The sequence below is a fragment of the Nilaparvata lugens genome, chromosome 9 (assembly GCF_014356525.2).
Source record: "Nilaparvata lugens isolate BPH chromosome 9, ASM1435652v1, whole genome shotgun sequence".
NCBI classification, from domain to species: Eukaryota; Metazoa; Arthropoda; class Insecta; order Hemiptera; family Delphacidae; genus Nilaparvata; species Nilaparvata lugens.
This window is the reverse complement of record NC_052512.1, coordinates 34,268,295-34,288,013: the sequence shown is the minus strand read 5'-3', so window position 1 is coordinate 34,288,013 and position 19,719 is coordinate 34,268,295. Positions and strand designations below refer to the sequence as shown.

At 35.1% G+C, this 19,719-nt stretch overlaps 1 protein-coding gene across 1 annotated transcript in view; it reads right to left on the bottom strand.

The window, feature by feature from the left end:
• Positions 1–19,331, bottom strand: part of LOC111052333 (zwei Ig domain protein zig-8) — a 740,160-nt gene extending 720,829 nt beyond the window's left edge. Inside the window, exon 1 of the mRNA XM_039435799.1 lies at positions 18,870–19,331. The gene's annotated coding sequence lies outside the window, so the exon portion shown is untranslated. The remainder of the gene's footprint in view (positions 1–18,869) is intronic.
• Positions 19,332–19,719: the final 388 nt, after the last annotated feature.

The window sequence follows — 19,719 nt, the reverse complement described above, 5'->3', positions numbered from 1 at the left end:
CTATAATCATAATACAATTATGACATTGGAGGAAAAACTAGGCTAAGCCAGTACTATTTCTCTCCAAAAATGTTGATAAAATGTTAATGTTGTCCAAAAGATAAGGTTATATAGTCACACACAGCTTCGTCACTTGATTTTCGGTCCAGAAATGATTATTTAAAATTTTGAAGGTTGATTTACAGAATATAATTATTGAACCAGTCAATTATTAGCCCCTTCCAGTTTCACAGTTGAAAAACCCAATAATTAAACAACAACTTCAAGATGCAATAAATGAAGGAGTTGGCCTAATTGATTTTACCCCGAGCTGCGATGTAAATATAAAATTGGAAACAATCAGAAATGCAATTATGGCCCCAGCAACAAATCTACTAGTAACAACCAAGGATCCAAACAAGAGGAAATCATGGATGACTGAAGAAATACAATAACTAATGGAGATCAGAAGATCATATAAGAACAGTGATGACAACGCATATAAGACCATACAGAAAGAAATAAGAAGGAAAATAAGACAGACCAAAGAAGATGGTACGAAGGAAAATGCGTAGAGATAGAAGATCTCCATGCAATACATGATGACTTCAACCTTCATAAAAAAATTAAAGAAATGGCTGGTATTAAAAGGTCAAACAGAAGCAACATTCTGCTCGACGAAAACGGCAAAATAATTCCAGACACAAAGGGAAAACTGGACAGGTGGAGAGAGTACATCCAGGAGTTGTTTGAAGATGAGAGACAGCAGGAAATGATAGAGGAGGACACAGAAATGGAACAAGGTCCAAATATAACAAAAGAGGAAGTCATGCACGCAATTAGGACAGCTAAGGGCAATAAAGCTCCTGGGCCTGACGAAACGCCAACAGAAATTATAAATGGAATTAAATAGAGAATGCATTTATTCAAATGCTAATTACTATATAATTATTATTTAACGAAAATCCTAAATTAATGCTGCAAATCACCCCGAAGACCTCTGCTACTGCAGACATTGACAACAGGGTTAACAGCTGGATGGAAATTCGATGAGAACTACTATCCAAAAATTAGTTGCCAGCCCGGGAATCGAACCCGGTACCTCCCAATTGCCGGTCAGGTATGCTTGCCCTTACACCAAACTGACAATCTCTGGATAGCAGCGCTCATTTTATACAAAGCCATAGCGGCCAACCAGTTACAGATGGAATTAAATAGAGAATGCATTTATTCAAATGCTAATTACTATATAATTATTATTTAACGAAAATCCTAAATTTCGTTACCGGGAGGTACCGGGTTCGATTCCCGGGCTGGCAACTAATTTTTGGATAGTAGTTCTCATCGAATTTCCATCTAGCTGTTAACCCTGTTGTCAATGTCTGCAGTAGCAGAGGTCTTCGGGGTGATTTGCAGCATTAATTTAGGATTTTCGTTAAATAATAATTATATAGAAATTATAAAGTTAATTGGAGAAGATCAGATTGGGGTGTTGGAGGACCTGTACAACACTGTGTATAACAGTGGAATTATCCCTAGAGAGTGGCTCAAATCAACCTTCATCACACTGCCAAAAAAAACAAACGCTAAGGAATGCAAAGACCACCGGACGATTAGTCTGATGAGTCATACCCTTAAGATATTCATGAGGATCATTCACCGGAGAATATTCAGAAAAATTGAGCAAGATCTCAGTGAAACCCAATTTGGCTTCAGAAACGCATTGGGTACAAGAGAGGCGCTGTTTGCATTTAACGTTTTGACTCAAAGACTCATGGACGTCAACCAACCAGTATATGTGGCCTTTCTTGATTATAGCAAAGCCTTCGACAAAGTTCGCCATAACCATCTCATAAAGCTGATGAAGGATAAGAACATGGACAAGAACGATATCAGAATAATAACATACCTCTATTTTAATCAGACCACTAAAGTTTTAGTTGATAATGAACTTTCCGAGAAGATAGATATAAAACGTAGAGTAAGGCAAGAATGTGTGCTCTCACCCTTATTGTTCAATCTGTACTCAGAAGACATAATACAAGAAGCACTGGAATATCAAAATACAACAGGAGTGAGGGTAAATGGGAAGATCATTAATAACATAAGATACGCAGACGATACGATACTAATAGCGGAAACCTTAGAAGAACTACAAAGTCTACTGGATCAAGTAGTAAGGACCAGCGAGGAGAGAGGGCTAACACTGAACACCAAAAAGACCAAATTTATGACAATAACGAAACACCGACAACAACCAGAAACACTATGGATTGGAGGCGAGCTAGTGGAGAAGGTCTGCAAATATAAATACTTGGGAACAATTGTCACTGACAACAATGACTACTCCGAGGAAATAAAATCAAGAATTGGACAGGCTAGAGCTACTTTTAATAAAATGAGGAGCGTATTGAGTAGTACTGATCTTAGCCTGCATCTCAAATTGAGAATGCTTGAAGGCTACGTTTTTTCAGTTCTATTATATGGAATGGAAGCCTGGACTCTTAAAAAGAATGACACCAACTGGCTAGAAGCATTTGAGATGTGGGCTTATGGAAGAATTCTCAGAATAAGCTGGACTAGCAGAACAACCTACAAGGAAGTATTAAGAAGAATGGGAAAGGACAGAGAAATCATGATCACCATCAAAATCAGGAAACTGCAATACCTGGGTCATGTAATGAGAGGAGAGAGATATACACTTTTGCAAAACATCATACAAGAAAGATACAAGGCAAAAGAAGTATAGGAAGAAGACGGATCTCCTGATTAAATAACTTGAGACAGTGGTACAACAGTAGTTCCATTGATCTGTTCAGGGCAGTTGCCTCAAAAATCAAAATTGCCATGTTGATAGCCAACCTTCTTAAAGGAGACGGCACATAAAGAAGAAGAAGAATTATTGAACAGAAATTATTCTCCTTTAAGAATGGGGCTTACAGTTCAATGAGCAAGAAAAGTTGTGTGAGTGTACCACACCAGATTTTTTCTTCTTATATTATCCTTGAAATGCAAAATTTCCAAAAACCTTGTATATATGTCGACGCGCAATTAAAAAAGGAACATACCTGTCAAATTTCATGGAAATCTATTACCGCGTTTCGTCATAAATGCGCAAGATAAAAACATTTAAACATTCAAACATTTGAACATTCAAACGTTTAAACATTTAAACATTTGAACATTCAAACGTTCAAACATTAAAACATTAAGAGAAATGCTAAACCGTCGACTCGAATCTAAGACCTCACTTCGTTCGGTTAACTATGTTCCAAGTTTCTTCAAAATCATCAGAGCCGTTTTCGAGATCCGTTGGACATAAATAAATACCCAAATAAAAAAATATATTCTCGTAAATGGAATATTCAGCTGTTTTCACAATTTTCATCAATTATCGAGGGACCCGGCTTTGCTCTGGAGTGCAAAATTTGTAACGAAAGATTGAATTTATAGTTTATTATTCATTCATTTTCTCAGTCAAGACTTGTCAAGTTTTCAATTAGAGCCTGTTCACATGACATTGATTTACGTTCGGTTGTCGCGCGGTTGACAAACCGAGCGATTGCCAGGTATAGGGAAACACATGGTGCCGTACACATGCATCGCACGGTCTTAGTAGTCGCCGGCGAATCGCGGCGGTTGTAGTCTCAGATTCAACCGCTTGGTTGTCGCTTGGTTGCCGGGCGGCTCGATATACTAGAGCAGGCATGAGAGCGTACACATGTCTTTAGTCAACCGAGCGGTTTCGAGCAGAGAAGTAATATATGTTTAAGAGTAATATAGTGATTAAGTACATAGATTAAGATATGAAGATAGAGTATATAGATGTTGTACCTAGTAATTATTTATCATAACCGAGCGCAAACCGCTGTCATGTGTTGCTATAGCTTTCAGAGCGAACGGTCGTGCTTTTCGAGTTGCCTTATCTGTATGATAACTACTGTGATAGTTTGTTAAGCGTGCCATCTCGTACACGATCGTCAATTATTTTTCTGTGTTATTTAAGTATTTCGAATCAATTTTTTTGTTTGCCATGGCTGATGTTTGTTACAAGTGTGAATCGGATTTCAACAACTCAAAAGATATCCTAGAATGCTGTGGATGTAGGAATTTTTTCCATCCAACATGTACTAAAATTCGTACTTTAGAGAATTTTAGAAAACTCGGAGTGAAGAAATCAACTTGGAAGTGCGACGGATGTAAAGAAAAATCTTCTTCAACCGACGGCAACGATCTTGAGTCCACTTTGACAAAAACTATCGAAAACACCCTTACTAAGGTATTTAATGATAAATTCGAAGAGTTGAGTAAAATCATTACGACTCTTAATTCAAGTGTTGAAAGTTTGAAATCGTCATTGGAAACTGTGCGCGCAGAAAACAAATCAGTGAAAGAGCAGTGTAAGAAGCTTGAATTTGAAAATATTAAACTTCGAAGAGACATTAATGAAATACAGCAGTACACTCGTTTGGACAACTTGGAGATAGCAGGGATTCCGGAGACAAAAAATGAAAATGTGTACACAATCCTAGAATCTGTTGCTAGAGCGATTAATACTCCGTTCAAAAGAGACGATATCTCTGTTGCTCATAGGGTTCCTTCTTCTAAAAATAAGACAAAATCTATAATAGTTCGCTTCACGTCAAGAACTGCCAAAATTAATTGGAAATGTGCGGCGAAAGCAAAAGGACACTTGAAAAATGGAGACTTGAACTGTAATCTTCCACCAGGTTATATCTATGTGAACGATCATCTCACTGCATACAACAAATTTCTACTCAATAAAGCTAGAGATCTTAAAAAGAACAATAAATTAGCTTATGTCTGGGTGAGTGATGCAAAGATTCTCATTCGTAAACAACAAGACTCTCCGGTAAAACGTATAACTAACGAGGAGGACCTCAAACCATTTGAATAAATGTATTACTACACTGTATTTACTGGTTTCTATTATTTAAAGACTGATATATATATTTAAATGTGGCGATATGTGTCACGAGATGACCGAGCTCTGTATTTTTTCTTTCTTTCATTAATAGTAATAGACTTTCTTATCTACTTTAACTTTAACTTTCTCCTATTCTTTTCTCAGAGTTAATTCTATTCCTTCTTAATTCCTTTTTAAATTTCTCCTTTATTACAAGATTTTAAATAGCTTATTTTTCGTTTTCCTATTAATTTTTCCTTTTATTGTATGGTTCTTATAAATGACCCTGAAGAGCATATTTCTCTTGAGACTCACAATACTATTATAATAGAGGATATTTTTCAATCTCAGATTGAGTTGTTTGGTAGTAGTGATAATCAATCTTACCTGAACATTATCCACGTAAACATAAGAAGTTTGCGAAAGAATTTTGATGAGCTGTCATACATTATCAGTAATTGTTCATTGGAGTTTCATATTATTATCCTCAGTGAGACTTGGATAGTTGAAGAGGATGATTTTAATTTTAATTTGAATGGTTATTCAGTGGTTAACAAGCCATGTAAAACAAATAAATGTGATGGAATTTGTGTCTTTTTCAAATGTAATTTTATAGTAGATGAGTTGGATTACGAAATAAAAGAATCTAACTCAATTCTTTTGGATGTACAAGTGCCAGGTGCGAAGGATAAGATAACACTTATCGCTGTTTATAGGTCTCCTTCAACCAATGTAGATAATTTTCTCAATTGTTTGAATGATTGTTTGTATTTTATCAAAAATAAGCCCAATATAATTTTTGCCGGTGACTTGAATATACATCTGAATAAGTCTACGCTTGCGACTAATGAATATTTCGGAATTTTATCTTTGAATGGTTTTAAATCATACATAAACAAGCCTACTAGAGTTCAAAACGGCACTGAATCGATTATCGATCACATATTTTTAAAGAATTCCACTTTCAATCCTGACAATGTATTAAGTTCAGTAATAAAAACAAGCATCACTGATCACTTTTGTGTCAGCATCCACATTGATCTTTCAACTGACAAAATTGTAAGTAAAAATAATTCTTTCAATAAAATAGATTTCAATAAATTAATATTATCCATTGAAACTGAAAACTGGGATAACTTATTAGATGACAATTTACATGTGAATGAAGCAATGCATATTTTAACTGACAAAATATCAAATCACATTAAACTTGCAACAGTTACAGTAAAGATTCCGCATAAATTACAACCCCTTAAACCTTGGATTACGCGTGGTCTTGTACATTCCATTAAAAAACGGGACAAATTGTTTAAAACACTTTCAAAGCAGCCTTTCAATGACCGTTTAAGAAATGAGTATAAAAATTACAGAAATCTTCTTAATAAATTAATAAAACAGAATAAATGTGAGTATTATAAGAATAAAATTAATCAGAATATAAACAACTCTAAGAAAATCTGGGAAACTTTAAATGAATTGTTAGGTAGAAGACATACTAAAAAAATTCCCAAAATAGAAGCTGATACACTAAATCAACATTTTGCTCGCGTAGGAAAACTTTATGCTGAGAAATTGAAGTTAAATAATCCCATTGCAACAACATGTAATCATTTCAAGGACTCATGTGTGGAGCATTACAACTCTTTCTTCTTGACACCTACCAATGAAAATGAAATTACTGCTACAATAAACTCTCTAAACAATAACTCAGCTCCAGGAATTGATAATATTAGCAATAGGATTTTAAAAACTATTTCACCACATATTATAAAACCATTGAAGGTGATAATAAATCAATGTTTTGCGGAGGGGTTTTTCCCTGATAGTTTAAAATTAGCCAATATCATACCCCTACATAAATCAGGTGATGCTTCTAATCCATCAAATTATCGTCCAATCAGCTTGTTGAGTACTTTTTCCAAAATTATTGAGAAGTTAATAAAATACCGTTTAGTTAGCTATCTCCTAAAGCATAATATAATTCACAAAAATCAATTTGGCTTTCAGTCTAAAAAAAGTACAGTAGATGCAATATCTCTTCTAACACAGAAAATTACAGAAAATTTCAATAACAAAAATAAAACAATAGCCATATTTTTAGACCTTGCTAAAGCTTTTGACACTATTCCTCACTCAAAACTTCTGATAAAAATGGAAAAGTTGGGTATTCGAGGAATAGCCCTTGAATTATTTAAGAGCTATTTAAAAAATAGATTCCAATTGCTCAAAATTGATAATAAAACCAGCCTTGAACAACTCACTGATTACGGTCTTCCACAAGGAACAGTCTTGTCGCCGATTCTCTTCCTAATCTACATTAATGATCTTCTCAAGTTAGAATTAAAAAATGGTGTCTCAATTGCTTTTGCTGATGACACTTCATTGTTATTCAGTGAAACGAATTGGGAGGATACTAAAAAAGCAGCAGAATCCGGACTTAAAATAGTAAAATCCTGGTTTGATGAGCATATATTAACATTGAACATAAAAAAAAGTAATTTCATGTCTTTCTCTCCAAATTCTATAGGCCAGCCGCAAGGTTTGGATTCCATTAAAATCCATAATGTAAATTGCAAAGAGTCTGATTGGATAAATTGTACATGCTCAAAGCTTAATAGAGAACATCGTGTTAAATATTTGGGTGTAATGATTGATCAACATTTGCGTTGGGATGTTCACATCAATAGTACATGTAACAAACTCAGACATTGGATAAGTAAATTCCGTAATATCAGCCAAGTTAGTAATAAAAAAATCTCAAGACTCATATATTTTGCCTACATTCAATCATTTCTGCAATATGGAATAAAAATTTGGGGTGGAACATACTCAAACCACTTGGAGAAACTTTTTGTAATTCAAAAACACATTATAAGAGCTATATTGGGAAAACCCAGACTCTATCCAAGTGAGTACCTGTTTAGTGAGCTAGATGTTTTAACTGTCAGGCAGCTTTACATAAAAAATTTAATCATCTACATAAATAAACATATGAATCTTTTCAACCTGCGTGTTTCACCATATAACCTCCGTCCCTCATCTATTACCTTTCAAATTACAGATACTATTTTATCAATTTGTAGAAAACAATTTTTATATCAGGTATCAAAGCTCATCAATGTTATTCCTAACCATTTTATCACTAGTAAATTGAATAGAAAACTGCTAATTGAAATTCATACATGGATAATCTCGAACAATGTAATTTTGGCAATGTAATTTCCTCATAGCTTAGTATAAAGACTTCTCATGTTTTTTATGTAATCTTCAACTATTCTTTACTCTCCCCTATACCTTCACTCTGCTCTTTCTCTTCCCTTCCTTACTCACTTTTTCTTTTCCCTATTTCTTAATAATATCCCATTATTATTTTCATATACTGTTAAGCATTGAACACTCGGCCTCTGCGCTCAGGTTCCTCGAACCTTGCAGGGACTTCCCGTTTTTGATATAGTTATGTATAATCCTATTAATGGTATTTTTCTTTTTCATTTTATATTGTATTTTACTTTTTTCATTTATAACCATTTTTGTCATTGTAATTATGTTTTTGGGACAAATAAAGATTTGATTTGATTTGATTTGATTTGATGTGTACGAGGCTGGCAAACCGAGCGATTTGCTAATCGAGCGTAAATCGCTGTCATGAGAACAAGCTCTTAGATCCTTGCGGAGCACGGGTTACCTGCTAGTGAAAAAGTACATCTGACAGACATCATGTGATATTCATGTCATGATACTGAGGATTCTTTCTTAAATTTCTATGAAGAGTGAAATCCATGCATATGAATTCATCCATTTAAATATATGAAATATAATGACATATCTCATGTGTGAGATCCGGCGCAATTTTGTCAGGAACTCTGTGCTAAGAGTTATGAGTCGAGTAACGAGGAGTGTGTAAGTTGCTCTATACACACCAGAGGTAGGCTGCAAAAATAGAAACAAAGAGAGAGAGAAATTTGGATGAGCTCAGGGAGAAAGAGAGATAGGCGTGGGAAGAAAGAGATGAGTTTGGTTGGAAGAAGTGATGGAGGGTAAAACAGGGACAAATAAATCTTCGAATCGAGGTGCAAATAGAAGGGCGGAGGGAAACCACGATAAAGGGTGTGTGAAAGAGAGAGAGAGAGAGCGTTAGAAAGAAAATATCTGTCGGTAGTTTTTTATCGTCCTGTTGGCAAATATCCACACTGTTACGTTTATCCAGACTTTTCTTCTGTACCTTTTTTTTTGTTATTTATCGGTGAGTTCCCTCTTCCTTACACCCCTTCTTTACACTATCACACCCTTTCACTTGTCCTGTTTGTAATGAATAACTTATCTGTTTGTCTATTCAACGACTCCTCGATAACGCCCCACCCAATGTATTTCTATCAAGCTCTTTTTTCAGCACTTTTTCATGCAATCTGAATCACAATCTACCTTCCGCTTCCAACAATACATTCTCATCAGGCCTATACATTCATCCTATTCACATTCTACGCCGTTATCTGTGGCATTTTCTCAAATTTGACTCCGTCAAAACTGTTTGTGAGTATTCTCAACATAATAAGCAAACATTTTAAAATGAAAATCTGCTCAATTGAAACGAAAATCATGGCTTCTCATGGCAAGTGGCCGATACGGTCAAAAATAGTATTGGGGTACAGTATTTTGGAAGATTTATCAAATTCCAAATATCTAGGCTGCGACATCACATTATGATTATGACCAGGATGTCCAGAAAAAAGTATTAGAATTCAACCTGGTATGCGGATCAAATTCTCGATCTCTCAATGGTAGAGACAGAAAGAACAACTTGATAAAAATTTACAGAGCTATGGTGATACCTACTACGACTTACGGAAGTGGAGAATGGGTGTTACAAGGAAACTTAAATCAAGAATACAGTCAGCAGAGATGCGATTCCTTAGACAAGTCAAAGGATGCACAAGAGAGGATCGGATTCGTAATGAAAATATAAGAAGAGAATGTGATTTCCAATCAGTGTTGAGTTTGATAAAAATATATAAAAAATTGGTCAGATAATGTCCTTGGAATGTATAACAAGACCGTCTCCCATCAAATTGAATATGCTATACTCCACAAGCAAATAGGCAGAAGGAGTATTGGTGGATCGAGGAAGAGATGGACACCGCAACAGGCTTGAAAAGCCTAGTCCATGACGACGATTATGATGATGATGATGATGAGTATCCTCATATAGAGAAAGTTGGAATTACTTATTAAATATTCCTGTTTCAAATACAATGATCATGGGATTAATGAGATACAATTTTTAAATATACACCAGTTGACCAGCGTGATGTAGTGGTCTGGACTTGATACTTCAGCCTGCTACACTCTGCTGTGGTTGTGGGTTCGACTCCTGCCGACAGGTATGGAAGTCTAATCATCTCATCAATCACGCAACGCACCAATTCCATCGCTCAGACACAGACCATTTAAACTTTGATCACGAAAACCATAATCAACAAAATCCTGTTTCTTTAAGGAGAGTGAGGACTATGTAGTGACTTTAGAGTTACTATATCAGTAGTCGCCAAACAGTCGATCGCGAGCTACCGGTAGCTCGTGTGGTAATTTTTGATAGCTCACAGAAACGCTCGTGCGAAAGAATGTCGTCCAGTTTGAATAGAATACGTTACAATTCTATCAGACTTGAGACAACAGTTTGATCAACAATTTCAAGATTTTAAAAGCTTATCGAATATGGTACAATTCATCAATTCTCCTTTTGTTGAGATCGATACAGGAGATCTTGCAGCTTGTGTTGTAAAACATTTTGGTGATCAGGCTTCAGTTGAAATGGAATTAGTGGATTTCCAAAATGATCTGTCTCTCAGATAGCTTTCTACAACTAGAAATATCTGGCCTCAAGTCCCCAAAAAAGATTATCCAAATATTATTCAAGTTGCATTGAGGTTGAAAGCTATGTTCAGCTCTACCTACTTCAGCATCTTTTTGAAGTATGAAATTCATAAAGAATCGATATAGGAACAGACTGACTGATGAACAATTGGACAACTGCATCAGAATGGCGGCTACAAAGTACACTCCAAACATCAAGAAAATATATGATTGAAATGTACATTTCAACTTTTGCTATACTTTTTACTATGGGATAAGTCGATTTCAACACTAGAAATGAATCTTTAAAGGTAATAAAAGTGTGAGAATTTAATTTTGCGTACCGTACTTTCTTCAGTCCAATATTCATTGGTAGCTCACTAGAAGATTTATAAATGATATTCTAGCTCACTGGCTCATACGTTATGCGACCATTGGACTATATAGTTGAATTGAAAACAAATCATGTTATTTGGAAGCAGGTGAATGCAAATGTAAATAGCAAATCAACCACCTACTAGCAGGTAACCCCCCCTGATCAGCAAGGTCCAACTAAAAACTTGAATAATTAAAATCTTGAAGAATATCCAAAATAGGCCTATAACCATCCTCGGTAAGTTAAGAAACTTTATGCAAAAATTAATCAGTCGAGTAGTTGAGACGTGATGATGCGTCATTCGTGATTATCACAAAACGATAACAACTATTCCATGTTCTTTAAATAGATATTTTCACTTCAAAATTGGTCGTTCTATAGCAAGATATTTCAATTTATATATATTTTCCGCTTCTGCAATCGTTGCCATGAATCGGTTGATGCACTTTTTGCAATTGAAATATTAAAGACACGCCAATACCCAAGCGTTCAGTAGTACGTCTTGTCACTGGTAATGCAACAAGAATATCAAAAATATTATCATGATTCTTTGTTTCTCCCCTCAACAGAAATGCGAATCCAATGAGATTGGTATCTTCCACCATTATTACAGTTCCCACTTCGTGACTCTGTCCCATCTCATTTCTCATTGAGAAATAAAGTTGGCAAATATCCAAAGAATTAATGTAAAATTATTTTCCCAAGGGTGGATGCTCACATTTATTTATTACTCCATTTCCACTATTATCAGATCTAATGAATACTTTACGGTTTTCCGTTCAAATTTTATTGTCTTCCCAGATTCTTATAATGATTGCATATGGTTTTTATCTCCATCCTCATCTCTCGTTCATTAAAACTATGTAACCTTCTTTCTCACTCTCACAAGCACACTAGCATCCTAGCCGGATTATCAAATTCTCTCTACAATTCGTTGGAGCTCTGCAATCTATTGATTTTATCACTAGTGACCTCCTGGGTCGGAGAAACTGGTTCAAGAATTGTTGTATTCTAATCTTTGAAACCCGCAACTTTTAATCCTATACTATTAAACGAGCAATTTCTGTTTATAAGTTTAGATTTTTATATGTTTAGATGTTTTTATGTTCATATATATAGTCTATCTGTATGTGACAGTATCTCGAAAACGGCTCTAACTATTCTCACGAAGTTTGGAACAAAGTAGCTTTATGATATGAGAATTCGATTGCACTAGGTCTCAACCCTGGGATAACTCGCTGAAGGACATTAAAAGGATTAATACTTCCTTGGAAAAACAGCTGGAAAAATTGTCTTCTGTCGATACCGTGTAATGGAAGTGTGTGAACGAGTGCATGTGTGGGATCATTCAGCTGATCTCACGAGAAGAAAAATTCAGCAAGAAAGACTTATTTTCGTTTATTTCTCTTTTTTTAGAAAAAAACATGCGTTTTCATATTGCTGGTACATAATTGATGAAACTGTGGACGTTTATTTAGCACTTTGTCTCAAAAAACTGTTCTAGCTGAAAAATTAGTAATCCATGCCACGTGTAGGCCTAAACATTGCATCAGGAATATAAAGTTTCAAAACTATGTTTTTCCTGAACATATGTTTTTGAGATATAGTATATTTCGCACCTAGAGCAGAAAATGAGATTTTTCCAGCTCGAAATCGGTTTTCAAGTCCGAGGCCGTAGGCCGAGGACTAGAAAAGATTGAGAGCTGGAAAAACATTTTTGCCCGTGGTGCGAACGATATTTTTCGCCACACTACAGGTATTGCTGACAAAATAAATAAAAAATACAAAATAAAGAATACTCGTTAAGCTATCGTACCTATCTCTTGATTTTAGTGGTAGAAAATTTGCAGTCAGGATTTCAGATTCTTTTAAAATTTCACTTGGAATACCACAGTCATCTTCAAGCATTTTTGAAAATTCGGAATGCACTAATCAACAATGAATAATTGAATAAAACTGGTTGCGAAGCGAATTAGTTTGATTCGAAACTGGAACTGAAATCATGGCGACTTCAGCACTGATGATGAAAGTGGACACTCGCCCGATCTAGCGGATGACTTATTAACTACTTCCATGAGCGGCTGGAAAGAGACAACTTTCTGGGCTAGACCGGAAAAGAAACCCTTTTCTGACGTCGTCTGCAAACAAGGTCTTTCAGATCTACGTAGGGACTGGAAAACAGCTGCTTTCTGTGCAGTGTGGCGAAAATTTATTTGATGCAGCTGTTTCACATTCACCATATTATTATACAGAATTTGTGAAAATGAATATTTATTATTTATCAAAACAATACTATCATTATATAAATGATAAAAATATTATCATTATTATTGAAAATATTTATCAATTATCAAAAATATATTTTTTAGGTTGAGTGGTATCAGGTAGAAAGCAATAATAGAAACAGATGTTCCTTTTTAATTTCGACCATATGATTTGGTGATTTTTTCAATTTTTTATGAAATCGTAAGTACCATGAAATTTGAACATTAATTCTGAAAAATCTAGAAGGAAAATTGAAATTTCGGCTTCCAGGTGCATGAGATTGGTATTTTTAGAATCTATGTGCAAAATTTGGAGATCTAAATCATTCCCGTTTTTCCGGTATGCAATCCACAAGTTGACATGTTTTGATGAAACAAACGAACAAACACAACCCTACTCTCTCTTATTATTTAGATAGACTATTAGGTAACTATGCTCTGCAAGGTCTGATTGAAAACTTGACAGACTGAGAACTCGACCTACTGATATCTTGAAGGATTTATAATAGGCCTATAATCATTCCCGGTTAATTAAGAATCTATATACGAAATTTCGAGTTGATCAGTTGAGTAGTTAAGACATGATGATGCGTGATTTGTGAGTTTCCTAACCCACGTGTATTAGCCAAATTCTTTCCTCTATTATGTTATAGAGCAGCAGGTCACCCATGCTCTGCTTGGTCTAATTGAAAACTTGGCAGCCTTGAAACTTGACCCACTAAAATCGTGAATAATTTAAAATAAGCCTATAACCATCCTCGGTAAATTAAGAATTTATATGTAAAATATTAAGTTGATCAGTTGAGTAGTTACGTCGTGATGATCAGTCATTCGTGAATCTCCTATCCCGTACGTGCATAAGCCAATTATTCCCTTGAATTATTAAACATTAATTCTCCCTTTTATTATATTAAAGACTAGCAGGTCACCCATGCTCTGCAAGGTCCAATTGGAAACTTGACAGACTGAAAACTCGACCTACTGAAATCTTGAAGAATTTGAAATAGGCTTATCTATAATCATCTCCGGTTAAGGCTGTGCAAAGGCTAAAAATAAACTTTCTACTGGTGATATTTTTCATAGTTTTTCGATTTGTATATCATCAAGCTATCAAAATGAAACATTTTTCTCAGGAAAAACATTTTTTTCCGATCATTACTTTTTGAGATATGAGCGCCTAAAGTTCAAATTTTTGGGACAGAACATTTCAAATTCGGTAAGAGATAATAGATCCATGAGATTCAGAGGATAAATTCTTCATGAAATTGCTGATTCAATCAAACAAAAATGTATTGAGAATATCAATTTTTGATGAAGTTATTCAATTTACTAAAAATGACCAAAAATAACTCGAAAAATGTTATTTTTGGTAAATTGAATAACTTTATCAAAAATTTATATTTTCGAGAAATTTCTGTTTCATTCAATTATCAATAAAATGGGGAATTCATCCACTTAATCTCGAGGATTTATTTCTAACCGAATTTAAAATGTTCTGTCCCAAAAATTTGAACTTTAGGCGCTCAAATCTCAAGAAGTAATGATCGGAAAAAACATTTTTCTTGCGAGAACTTTTTTTCATTTTGATAGCTTGATGATATAGAAATCGAACAACTATGAAAAATATCACCAATAGAAAGTTTATATCTAGCCTTCGCACAGCCTTAATTGAGAAGAATCTATATGCGAAATTTCGAGTTGATCAATTGAGTAGTTAAGACGTGATGACGAGTCATTCGTGAATTTTCCATCCCGCACGTGTATAAGCCAATTTGTTCCATTATTACAATCATTTTATGAAGATATACTAAAATCACGTATATTACAAATCAACATTTTCATTCCTTTTACATTGTTCATCTCATTCCAGCTTGAATAGAGGTAATAATATCATCACCCAACTGTAGAAGGTTCAAAATATTAAGTTGATCAAACACAAAAAAAATAATAAACAAAGTCGAGTGTGGCGTTGTTTCCTGGAACATCCCGTTAAAACCTAAGCTGCTCTAAAGGATAAATCGCCAGCCTTAATTAACAGTTGGTCATCCGCTCTTTGTTGATTAAATTTCGCATGAACTTTTGTCATTAGTGGGGTGAGAACAATTTTGGATTCCGACAAAAGTTGTTATATCTTATCTTGACTCATGGTTGCAAGTTATTAAATATTATCTCCTTTTTCACGGCGCAGTCTAAATGATATCTTTTCAAAAAAACCAATCTCCTTAATTGGTTTCAAGGCATAAAATTATGAAAATAGTATTGATGATATAATTTTCTTTATACGCCCAAAATCTGCGTTTTTCCAGCGTTTTCTCAGCTTTATCGGGAACAAATTAACAGAAAATGTTCAAATTTAGTACAGAAGCTCAGCTAGGGTGTAATAATGTTGTGTTAGAAGGAATTTGCAATAACGCCAAAGATAGGCCCAAAATCAGCGGTTCTCCAGCGTTTTTTGCGCTTTGTCAGCTTTATCGAGAACAGAAAATGTTCAAATTTACTACAGAGGCTCAGCTGGGGTGTAATAATGTTGTGTTAGAAGGAATTTGGAATAACGTCAACGATACGCCCAAAATAAGCGTTTTTTGCGTTTTTTCAGTTCAGTCATCAAGTAATAGACGGAAAATGTTCGAATTTGGTACAGAGGTCTAAAAATTCTGTGATGAGGTGACTTTAATATTTCATCAAAGATAAGCCCAAAATCAGCGTTTTTCCAAAGTTTTTCTCAACTTTTCTGCGTTTTCTCAGTACTTTGACTTTCTGATGGAATGAAGCATGCTCAAATGAAAAATGCAGGCAAGCGAAGCGAGCCCGCTGATCTTATTTTTGGACGATCCAGTCGGGGATCCTGGCTAGACGGATATGGCGAGCGAAGCGAATTTTTTATAACCCTGATAGTTCAATCAGAATGATGCTAGGACGCTTCCCAGACTCATCAATCACTAATGATTGAACAAGCGTTAGCGAGTTCTCATTTTCGACTCACTCAAGGCCAAACTCATTGTCCGTCTGTTTGTATTTTCAACAATAGCTTCAGGAAAAATTGATCAATCAGCTTCAGATCTTGAAGAAGTATTCTTCGAACCATTTTACAGGTGAAGTTCGTTGGACAAAAAAATTGACTCACTCCTTTGTCCTTTTTCAGGATATAAAACTAGAATTGAAAGTGCAGAAGAGGAAAAATTTGTTGTGATTTATTATTTAGTCGGCTGGAATTATTAAATTTGCATGCTATTTCTGTAATATTTTCATTAATTCAAAGAAATCTTATGCTAATGATCCACGATTGATTATTCTTTTCTCTTCACAAATATCTTGAAGAATAATAATCATCTTGAGACTTGTCTTTTTCAACCCTAGATATTCCACGACTCAGGCCGAGTTGCACAAAAGCATGTTGCATTTCAAACGTGATTGAATGCCATAAGAACCAATCAGAGAAGCCTTCGTTTCAAAAAAGCTTGATTTGGATCATGATTAGAATTTAACAGGCTTTTGTGCAACCGGGCCCCCTACAATTTCAAGTCTTCCGATATAGTATTTCTTTCGACAAGAGAATGGACATCTCTCTATGACGGAAGTGATGCTCATGGAACATTGTAGAGCGAGAAAAAAGAATTCCTTAAATGAAGTAAATTGAATATTTCCTAACAAAGTCAATGCAGACGCGTTCCAAATAATTATGTTCATCCTCAGCACTTGAAACAAGAACGATAGCTGTCCCATGAACGAGTAGTTTCATTGCTCATAAAGCAATGCTTATGTTTTTAGGCTTATGTTTGTTCTATTGACAACCAGCTGACCCGGCGAACTTCGTACCGCCAAATAGTTTATTGCATCTCATGACAACTTTAGCAGGATGCACACCTGAGGAGGCGCGATGCGGTATTTTATTTATGAAGATAATTTTCTAACTGCAAAATAAATAATTTACTGAAAATCGATTAATTCTGAACACCAAAGAGTGCACAATTATTCGAAACAAAGCAATGTCTTTAGAACATGTAAGACTTTAACCTGAGGCCGCATCGGCACTGCTGGATGGTTTCACACAGAACAGTCATTTTGTTTTTAGTCGACGCGTTTAGAATAAAATACACGGGTGGTTATGGAGCAGCACACATTCTTGTCTACTATCATAGCGAAACAATAGCATAAGTAGATATCCCATGGTGTAGGGCATTTATGTCGCAAATTTTACTGTTATCTCGAGCCGATAGTTCATGTAATTCTTTCCCGTGAAGCTGTGTGACACTGGTAGTCTCTCATATAGTGCCGTTCATACACTCACCCCAACAAAACAGTAAAAATCGACAATAATCAACAGAAATCGGCTTGAGATAACAGTAAAAGTTGCGACATAAACGCCCATGGTATAGGATATCTACTTACGCTATTGTTTCTCTATGCTATACTATCTACCGTCGGCTCTTGTATGACGTAATGATTATAGCAGCTGATTTTTATTTCTGAGTGTGGCCAGTTCACAAAAAAATATTCTCCCATAAGGATTACATGTAAACTTTGAAGGACCATAGAAAAGAGTTCTGAAGTCGGATTATAAATTTGATAGGCCATAAACCTGGTCCCGAACATAACAACCACAACTAAAAAAGAATCATCAAATTCGGTGCACACATAAAAAAGTTATTGAATGTCATTAAATTTGAGGCTCGATTTTTATTTATAAGATAACAATATCGTGAAGTGATCCATGGTCTAGTGGATAGAGTGCTTGCGTAGCTGCATAGAGATCCCAGGTTCAAACCCTCTTATCACCAGAAGTTTTTGACCAGGTAACTCCCGGGTTATCGGATGGGCAAGTTAAATTGTCGGTCCCGACTGAAGTATGACAGTCGTTGGGCTCATTGATACATTCATTCAGGGGAGGTGGAGCTTCAAGGACTCCCCACCAATAAAAGCCATACAAATATTATTAGGCTATCATCAACAATTAGGCCAACATTAGTTTTCATCGTAAAATTCAGTTTCCAGGGTCATTCGGTACTCATTGATTCAATTCATACTCGAGTTATATAAAAATCAATTCGAATGAAAAAATTCAAATCTCAATCATTCAGACTGAGAGAGAACAATTTTATAAAGATCATCATGGAGAATATTAACTTTCTGCATTATTTCGAAATATTATTATGTATCTCTTTTTGCAACTCTCACCAGCGGGCAAAGATTTTCTTTTTGCTGGTGATGCCTAGATTTTATATTTTGTTTTAATTTTATTCAAGTATATGTATGAGTAATCATGCTTATTCATTCATATTTTTAATTATATGTCATATTATAAAGATTTTGTAATATGTTTTGAATATTCTAATTGGCAATAAATGAAATTGAATTGAATTGAATTGAATATGTATGCCAGCTACATAGACTGAGATCAATATAAGTTTTAAATTGAGTCAATTTTGTTGATTCTTTACTTTCAATTTTTGAAATTGAATAGATCGCTCCTTACCTTTCAATCAACGTCCACTCTATTCAATACTAAACCAAAACACATGAATCCACACGAAAAATGATTAAAATCTAAGATATCTAAAGTCGGAAATACAATTTAATACAGGATATTGATGACTAATTCTCACACATTCTTCACACTATCAACAATATCTTTCCGGATAAAACAAATTGTTGATTATTGTATTTTTTTCCTGAAAATTACTGCACTCAAATAATATGACAGGGAATTCAGTTTTAATCAGTGTCGTTTTTTATTAACTGATTTTTTATTTACTTCCACGCGTTTATTTAGTGGTGTGTAATGTATCTCCAAATCACAAATTATTGTGAAAATTGTGTGGATGTGATTATGTAGATGCGAATTTCAACGTTAATGTTTTGAGTTGATAGCACTGTTAATCAGTTTTGTTGTATTATCTAATTGCGCACATCTAACGAGATAACCGGTGTTGCTCTATCGAAGCCGCGCTAGAGACTGATTTCGCATGGGGTGTAAAGTCGGGTAGAGCGCATGCGTCCAGTTAAGGTCAACTCCGCCATTCCACCCCCATTGAGGGAGTCCCACCCTAACCAACTTCTCTGCCGTTCACCTACAAGCAATCGTTTAACATGCCCTTGGGGTAGCTGTAACACCTATCGGGCCCATAAACCTGCAAGCTCTTCATTGAACCCTTGGGCGAGGACGTTTTGTTTCAATGTATGATTGAGAAAAAAGTTCATTTTGTAATGTTGACCGGAACAGGTCGAGTAACACCAATGAGGTATAATACCTGCTGTAACACCTCACTGCTCTAACTGTGAATCTAGCTCATGAGGAAATCTGCATAGAGGAAATATAGTAACAG